The following is a 9253-nucleotide window of genomic DNA, read 5'->3' on the forward strand; positions in this document are numbered from 1 at the left end:
AGGGATCTGCAGTAGAGTTGACTGCAAAGGAGCCTGCTACTAGGGAGCACTGCGCCACTCGGAGAGCCCAACTGAGATATAGATAGGGGTGCTAATAACCCCCTCAAGACGAATACCGCTTGGGGCCTAATGCACCCAATCCCTTCTCAGAAATGACTAGCAGCACGTCAGGCTATCGGTCCCCCACCCCTACCCCAACTTCTATGCCCTGGCCCATTGGAGGGCACCAGATCTGGGTACAGAAAGGCAGGTTGTAGGTTAGACAGAGCACAAGGCCTGAACTATCCTAAGGAATTGAAGGTGGCAACTCTGGCCCGTAGCACCTGCTGGTTGATCAAGAGGCACACAGAAGGATTCTATCTCATAGCAAAACCTTCCTGTCCATATGAGCTCAGCCATGTTTCTTTCTTCTTTATGGTATTTGTTAAGCACTTATTATGTGCCAAGCACTCTACTAAGCTTTGGGGTAGATATAGACTAATTTGGTTGGGCACGGTCCATGTCCCACATGGGGCTCACAGTATTAATCCTCATATATAAGATGAGGTAACTAAGGCAGAGAGACGTTAAGAGACTTGCCCAAGGTCACAGTTCTGACCTTCGTCTTGTGTTGTCGAGTCATCTCCGACACATAACAACACCATGGACACTTCTCTCCCACCCCCACCTCCATCTGCAATCATTCTGGCAGTGTATCCACAGAGTTTTCTTAGTACAAATATGCAAGTGGTTTACTGTTGCCTCATTCTGTGCAGTAAGCCTAAATCTCTGCCCTTGACTCTCTCCCATGCTGCTGCTGCCCAGTGCGGGTGAGTTTTGACTTGTAGCAGATGGCCTTCCACTCACTAGCTATTGCCCAAGCTAGGGATGGAATGGGTATGCCTCTGTTTGACTCTCCCTCCAGTAGTTGAGACTGAAAGAGTACTGGAAACTCTCAAGATGCAACCCTGAGAGGGGTGTTCCGGCCTTAACTGTAGCAAAAATAACTTCTAGAATTAGCCAGTGATTGGGTCCCACGTCATCAGAGCAGCATGGTATAGTGGAGAGAGCCCTGACCTGGGAGTCAGAAGGTCATGGGTTCAAATCCTAGCTCTGCCTTTTGTCTGCTGTGTGGCCTTGGGCAAGTCACTTAACTTCTCTATGTTTCAGTTATCTCATCTGTACAATGGGGATTAAGACTGTGAGCCCCATGTGAGACAGGGACTATGTCCAACCCAATTTGCTTGTATCCACCCCAGCACCTAGAACAGAGCTTAGCACATAGTAAGTGCTTAACAAATAACCATAATTATTATTAATTATCATTATCTCACCTGTCTTTTTGAAGGTGATAATTATGGTGATAGCTTGAATCTTATGGCATTTCCTCAGGGTTCTGTGAAAAGCAGCATGGCCTAGTGGAAAGAACACAGCAGTCAGAGTGTTTGGGTTTTAATAGCAGCTCTACCAATTGTTTGCTGTGTGAAATTGGGCAAGTCACAACTTTATTTTAATGGTTTTTTATTAAAGGCTTACTATGTTTTGGGTTTTTTTTGTTTTGTTTTTTAATTGTATTTGTTAAGCACTTACTTTGTGCCAGGCACTAAGGATTGGGATATATACAAAATAATCAGATTGGACATAGTTCATGTGTCCCACATGGTGCTCACAGTCTTAATCCTCATTTTGCAGATGTGGTAACTGAGGCAAAGAGAAGTAAATTGATTTGCCCAAGGTTGCATACCAGACAAATGGTGGTCAGAATTAGAACTTATGTCCTGTGACCCCCAGGCTTGGGTGCTTACCAATAGGCCATGCTGCTTTCTTTGCTTTAACTACTCTGTGCCTCAGTTTCCTTAACTAAAATGATGATTCAATACCTGTTTTCTTTCCAAGTTAGACTGTGAGTCCCATGTGTGATAATAATTATAATAATAATAATGACTGTGGTATTTGTGAAGCATTTACTATTTGCTGTACTAAATGCTGGGGTGAATACAAGAAAATCAGGTTGGACAGAGTCCCTGTCCTACATGGGGCTCACAGTGTTAATCCACATTTTACAGATGAGGGAACTGAGGCAAGAGAAGTGAAGTGACTTCCCCAAGGTCACACAGCAGACAAGTGGAAGAGCTGGGATTAGAAACCAGGTCCTTCTCACTCCCAGATCTGTACTCTATCCATTAGGCCAAGTTGTATCTACCCCAGTGCTTGGAAAAGTGCTTGATGTGTAGTAAGTACTTAACAAATACCATAACAAATACCTTAACAAATCCCATTCTCTCCTAGACCCCCTCCAATCTGGCTTCCGTCCCCTCCACTCTACCGAGACTGCTCTCTCTAAGGTCACCCATGACCTCCTTCTTGCCAAATCCAATGGCTCCTACTCCATTCTGATCCTCCTTGACCTCTCTGCTGCCTCTGACACTGTCGACCATCCCCTCCTCCTCCATACCTTATCTCACCTTGGCTTCACGGACTCTGTCCTCTCCTGGTTCTCCTCTTACCTCTCTGGCCGATCATTCTCAGTCTCCTACACTGGAGCCTCCTCCCCCTCCCATCCTTTAACTGTTGGAGTTCCTCAAGGGTCAGTTCTTGGCCCTCTTCTGTTCTCCATTTACACTCACTCCCTCGGTGAACTCATCCGCTCTCACGGCTTTGACTACCATCTCTACGCAGATGACACGCAGATCTACATCTCCGCCCCTGTCCTCTCCCCCTCCCTTCAGGCTCGCATCTCCTCCTGCCTCCGGGACGTCTCCACCTGGATGTCGGCCCGCCACCTAAAACTCAACATGAGCAAGACTGAGCTCCTCATCTTCCCTCCCAAACCCGGTCCTCTCCCAGACTTCTCTATTACCGTGGATGGCACGACCATCCTTCCCGTCCCGCAGGCCCGCAATCTCGGTGTCATCCTTGACTCGTCCCTCTCATTCACCCCACACATCCTATCCGTTACCAAGACCTGCCGGTTTCACCTCTACAATATCGCCAAGATCCACCCTTTCCTCTCCACCCAAACGGCTACCTTACTATTATGGGCTCTCGTTATATCCCGGCTAGACTACTGTGTCAGCCTTCTCTCTGACCTCCCTTCCTCCTCTCTCGCCCCGCTCCGGTCTATTCTTCACTCCGCTGCCCGGCTCATCTTCCTGCAGAAACGATCTGGGCATGTCACTCCCCTTCTTAAACAACTCCAGTGGTTGCCCATCGACCTCCGCTCCAAACAAAAACTCCTCACTCTAGGCTTCAAGGCTCTCCATCACCTTACCCCTTCCTACCTCTCCTCCCTTCTCTCTTTCTACCGCCCACCCCGCATGCTCCGCTCCTCTGCCGCCCACCTCCTCACCGTCCCTCGGTCTCGCCTATCCCGCCGTCGACCCCTGGGTCACGTCCTCCCGCGGTCCTGGAACACCCTCCCTCCTCACCTCCGCCAAACCGATTCTCTTTCCCTCTTCAAAACCCTACTTAAAAATCACCTCCTCCAAGAGGCGTTCCCAGACTGAGCTCCTCGTCCCCCTCTACTCCCTCTGCCATCCCCCTTTACCTCTCCGCAGCTAAAGCCTCATTTTCCCCTTTTCCCTCTGCTCCTCCACCTCTCCCTTCCCATCCCCACAGCACTGTACTTGTCCGCTCAACTGTATATATTTTCGTTACCCTATTTATTTTGTTAATGAATTGTACATCACCTTGATTCTATTTAGTTGCCATTGTTTTTACGAGATGTTCTTCCCCTTGACTCTGTTTATTGCCATTGTTCTTGTCTGTCCGTCTCCCCCGATTAGACTGTAAGCCCGTCAAACGGCAGGGACCGTCTCTATCTGTTGCCGACTTGTTCATCCCAAGCGCTTACTATGTGCAGAGCACTGTACTAAGCGCTCAATAAATACTATTGAATGAATGAATGAATAATAATAATCAATGAGAGCTACGTTGTTGTAGCTCTGGTCAGGTACACCACTGATATATGGAAATTGGCCATTCTTTATAGCTATAACTGTAATAATGGCATCCTCAAAAGTTTGAATGAAGGCCACATCCTTAGAGGTTGGTCACCATCAATGGTATTCATTGCATGCTTATTCTTTGCATAGCATTGTTCTAAGTGCTTGGACCATTCAGTACAACAGAGTTGGTAGACGTTCCCTGCCAACAATGAGCTTTCAGTCTAGAAGTGAGTCTACAGTCTAGAAATGATATCTCAACTCTTCATTGGGACTCCTCCCCAATAATGGACCAGATGTTAAGAAGATCACCGAACTGTTGCAAATGCTACAGAATTTCCTTCTTGTCCATGATGAGAGTGGAACATTCTACACATTTCATCAGTCTTAAAGCATATGTGCATCCTATAGGATTTGCAAAGATGCATAAAAGTCCTTGGTTTGGTGTAGATCTCTTCAGCCTGGAATTCCACCAATTTCCCTGACCATCTCTCACAATGCACTGTGGCCTTCCCTTTTCTTGAGATCAGGAGGAGACACAAAGTGTTGACAAGGCATGACTTGCTTTGGTGCAAGCAGCTCTTTCATCTCCAAGTGATTCTCATCAAACCATTCTTGGTGATGTCAGCTCACAGTGCCCACATTCTCTAAATGGCTGTATCTAGAGACAGTTTCATTGAAGCACTCATTTGCTATTCACTTTGTAGTGGTAGAAGCAATTCCTTGATGCAATCGTATTTCTGAGGCTGTCACAAAGACCCTGTCTGGGACTTTCATCCTCCAAAGGTTGTGCTGTTTTAGGTGGGTTGGATTCAATTTCATGGTGCCTTGATTCTGTAAGAAGCAAAAGTTTGGATCCCAACAAGCAGTAAAGTCAACACTCAATCTCTGGCAGAGAAGGTCTAGTTTGAACACCCTTCAGGGGTTGGTGCTAAACCATAGAATAATCAATGACTCCAATATTTAGGTCTTGGGTTTAACTTAGACAAAACATCAACTAGAGCAGCTCAGCAAGAGTGATCCCCACATCACACATTCCAAAAAATGTGAGGCTCCTTTAGCTATTACCCACATGGAGCCCTCTTTATGCATTTTCTAAACTGTCAGCTCCTTTTGGGAAGTGATCATGTCTACCACCTCTATTGTACTGTACTCTCCCAAGTGTTATGAACCCACTAATTATTCAATAAATACATTCATTTATTCAATCGTAGTTATTGAGCACTTATTGTGTGCAGAACACTGTACTAAGTGCTTGGGAGAGTACAATCTCCCACAGTGGAGATTACGATCTATATACTAATACAGTCTAGATACCAATACTGATTATTTGATTACCATTTTTATGCAAGTTCAGAATACCCTTGAAGAAGACCCATTCTGTTTATGAGCCCCAGTGAAGTCATTATGATGTAATGGTAGTAGGAGTAAAGATATTTATTGAACACTCACTGGGGAAAATACACTGTACTAAACACTTGGGGAAGGAAAACAAAGGCGGGAGATGTGTTTTTTGCCCACAGGGAGTTCACACTCCTGGAGGACAGGCATTGTGTCTTTTATCTCAGTTATACTCTTCCAAGCACTTAGTTATCAATCCATCGGTGGTATTTATTGAGAACTTTCTGTGGGCAGAGCACTGTACTAAATGCTTGGGTGAGTACAATATAACAGTAGACATGCTCCCTGCCCACAATGAGCTTCCCAGTGAATACAGTATTTTGCACATTGTAGATGTTCACTAAATAGTACTGAATTGTTGACTGGAAAAAATCAGGCTCATAAGTTATGCAACACCTGGGCATCATGTCTACTTGGGGCTGCATTGAAAGAAAATGTCCCCTGGAGTCTAGCTGAGGTTCAAAATCAGGGCCCAAGCTGGTTCCTCTGAAGACAGAAATCCTTTAATATCTGTAATTTATTTATTAATATTAATGACTGTTTCTGTCTCTAGACTGTAAGGTCATTGTGGCAGAAAATATCTGTTTACTGTTGTTTTGTATTCTTCCATGGGCTTAGTACACTGCTCTGCACCTAGTAAGCACTCAGTAAATACGAATGACTGACTGACTGACTGTGACTAAGTGGGCCAAAAACGGCCATCAAAAAGAAGATGCTTAAAGCTGTCTGTGGGCTAGGCTAACCTCTAAGGACCAAACACAACCCATGCAGATCTCTTTGGGAAGAACTTGGAAAAGACTACGATTCAGCACCTGGGCAGTGGGGGAGACAGGCTTGCACCCTGAAAAGCAAAACTTTAGATGATGCATTCCTAAAGTTTTAATTTGACATTTCTTTTCTAGGTTGAGAAGGGGAGGGGGCATAGAATTGAGTGGTGGATTCTCTTCCCAGAGCACTGCCAAGTAATCACTGAAGACTACCACTGGGAGGCAAGCTTGGAACTGACCTTGGAGGGTGAGGGGAGAGGTTGGTGGGTGACGTTGGGTCTGGGGAAAGGATTCCGGCCTTGAGGATTCACATCTGGGAAGTCTCTCCTTGGTGCTCCTGTCCTGTGGGATGTAGTAGCCAAAGAAATATGACTGAAAAGCAGATGGAGAAGTTCCAAAGCTAGATAGCAGGAACCCGATCCAGTTGGAAATGCATGAGCCTATTTTTGCAAGTGGGGGAAGAGATTTGGTGGGGGAGATTTGCACCCTTTATTCACTCCTCCATTAACTTTCCAGCAGTTAAGGACATAGCCATAATTTATTAATATTAATATAATAATAATAACAATAAGGGTATTTGTTAAGTGTTTACTATGTGTCAGGCACTGTTCTAAGCAATGGGGTAGATACAAGGTAATCAGGTTCTCCCATGTGGGGCTCACAGTCTTAATCCCCATTTTACAGATGAGGTATAGAGAAGTTAAGTGGCTTGTCCAAGGTCACAAAGCAGACAAGTGGAGGAGGCAGGATTAGAACCCAAGTCCTCTGACTTCCAAGCCCGTGCTCTTGCCACTAAGCCCTGCTACTTCTCATTAATGTCTGCTACCCCTCTAGACTGTAAGCTCGTTGTGAGGAGGAAACGTGTCTACCAACTCTGTTATATTGTATTCTCCCAAGTGCTTAGTACAGTGCCTACAATGTACTACATTGTAAATGTTCAATAAAGATGATTGCCTGGGAGAGGGAATGGGGCCAAAACAGCCGGAAGCTTAGAGTTTGGAGGAAACTCAGCGAGGGACCCTCATATTTTGCCATCCCCTGAGAAGGGGAAAACCACCCATCCACTGCCCCTTCATCAGGGCCCCTGTAGACATTTCACTAAATTCACTTGGTGTGGGGGGGAGCCCATGGTTGGATGTTGGAAAAGCACACCACCTGATTTATTGCTGCCTCCAGAGCAGCCAGGGACAAGCAGACAAGGGTAATAGCTCCTCTGGCATCCTTTTCCCATGTTTCTATTAAGAATAAATTTACAACTCTGTGAGTCTTATTTCATGTTATTCCATAAATCCAGGCAATGGAGGCTGTGAGAGCGGCATTAACCTTTAACATCGGCACACAGAGAACCTCAGGAAAACTTGGGTAACCAGCCAGGGGGAAGTGACAATTACCTTCCTCTTGTTTACTGGAGGGAAGAAGTTAATAAAGCCCAAGCTGATATATATGGGGAGAGAAGAAAAAGGATCCTGCTCTTCCTGGTGAATGGAGAACTGGAAAGGTGGTGGGGTTATATATTGAGCTCAGAAGGGCCTGGGCTATGTCTCGGTGGTGGAGAGCAGGGATGGAAGGATTGATTGTTCTGTCCTGGAAGGGGTGATGGGGTCAGGGCAGGAGTGAATGACACGATCATTAAATGGAGAGGCAACAGCGGGATTTCAGCTAGGCCTTTGTAGACTAGAGTTCCCAGATCACTTGCTAGGCCCTCAAACAAAATATGGTGTGCTATGAATGCAGGTCCTGATTCTGCTACCACTTTCTGTATAGCCCTGGGCATGTGGCTTGGTCCCTCTATCATCCCAGTGCTTAGAACAGTGCTTGGAACATAGTAAGTGCTTAACAAATACCATCATCATCATCATTCTGGTTTTTCACCCAGGGATAAGAACTTGTACCTCATAGGAGGAACAAACTAGGCTGAGTTTCAGGACTACCAAGGTGAAGGAGTACCACACATGTAATAATAGTGGTAGGTGTTAAGTGCTTACTAAATGCCAAGCATTATGCTAAGTGCTGAGGTCCATACACAATAAGCAGATTTAACACAGTCCCTCACCCATATGGAGCTCATCACTAAGGGGGAGAACAGGTAATTAATCCCCACTTTACTGATGAGAAATCTGAAATGCAGAGAAGTGAAGTGATTTGCCCAAAGTCACCCAGCAGGCAAGTGGTAGAGCTGGGATTAGAACCCAGGTCTCCAGACTCCCAGGCCCCCTCTTGATGATGATGATGATGATGGCATTTGTTAAGGGCTTACTATGTGTGAAGCACTGTTCTAAGCACTGGGGGGGGATACAAGGTGACCAGATCGTCCCACGTGGGGCTCACAGTCTTAATCCCCATTTTACAGATGAGGTAACTGAGGCAAAGAGAAGTTAAGTGACTTGCCCAAAGTTATGATGGTGAACTCGGGATTAGAACCCACGACCTCTGACTCCCAAGCCCGTGCTCTTTCCATTGAGCCATGCTGCTTCCCTAGGCCACCATTAGGTTAGACCAGATTATCCTGGCCCCAGTTTCTTTGTCATTTTCCCCTCCTGACTCTTTTGCCCTAAGCAATTCTTTTGGACTTTATTAGAACAAAATTGAGGGGGATGTCACTTGGCGTTCTACCCCTTTAACAAAGTAAGAAACTGAGGCCCCAAAAAGGTTCAAGTAATTTAGTAAAAACCACTTCAAGTCTCCAGATGGGGGAAAGATCATAATCCCCATTCACGACCCCATCCCTGGGAGATGCTGTAAATGTATGGGACTAGCCTATAAGAATTCACCTTTATTCCTTCCCTCTCACCTGGAGCTCCCTCTCCCTCCATATATGCTAGACCATTACTGACTTCACCTTCAAAGCCTTATTAAGATTTCATCTCCTCCAAGAGGTCTTCCCCGATTAAGTCTTCTTGCCCTATCTCCCTCTCCCTTCTGTATCATCTCTGCACTGAGATGTTCTATTCAGCCATCCACAGCACTTTATGTACACATCTGTAAATTATTTATTTCTATTAATATGTCTCCCCTTAGACTGTAAGCTCACTGTGGGCAGGGAACTGTATATATATGTTATTTATTTGCTTGTTTATATTAATGTCTATCTCCCCCTCTAGACTGTGAGCTCGTTGTGGGCGGGGAATGTGTTATTGTGCTCTCCCAAGTGCTTAGTACAGT

General features: G+C 45.6%; 1 non-coding gene across 1 annotated transcript; it reads right to left on the minus strand.

Annotated features, from left to right (window-relative positions):
* Nucleotides 1-819: 819 nt before the first annotated feature.
* LOC114812627 lies at nucleotides 820-957 on the minus strand. The gene has a single exon (XR_003760278.1). It is a non-coding gene; the product is annotated as a small nucleolar RNA SNORA7 (small nucleolar RNA).
* Between the last annotated feature and the right edge of the window lie 8296 nt (nucleotides 958-9253).

Source organism: Ornithorhynchus anatinus, chromosome 5 (genome assembly GCF_004115215.2).
Source record: "Ornithorhynchus anatinus isolate Pmale09 chromosome 5, mOrnAna1.pri.v4, whole genome shotgun sequence".
Classification (NCBI taxonomy): Eukaryota; Metazoa; Chordata; class Mammalia; order Monotremata; family Ornithorhynchidae; genus Ornithorhynchus; species Ornithorhynchus anatinus.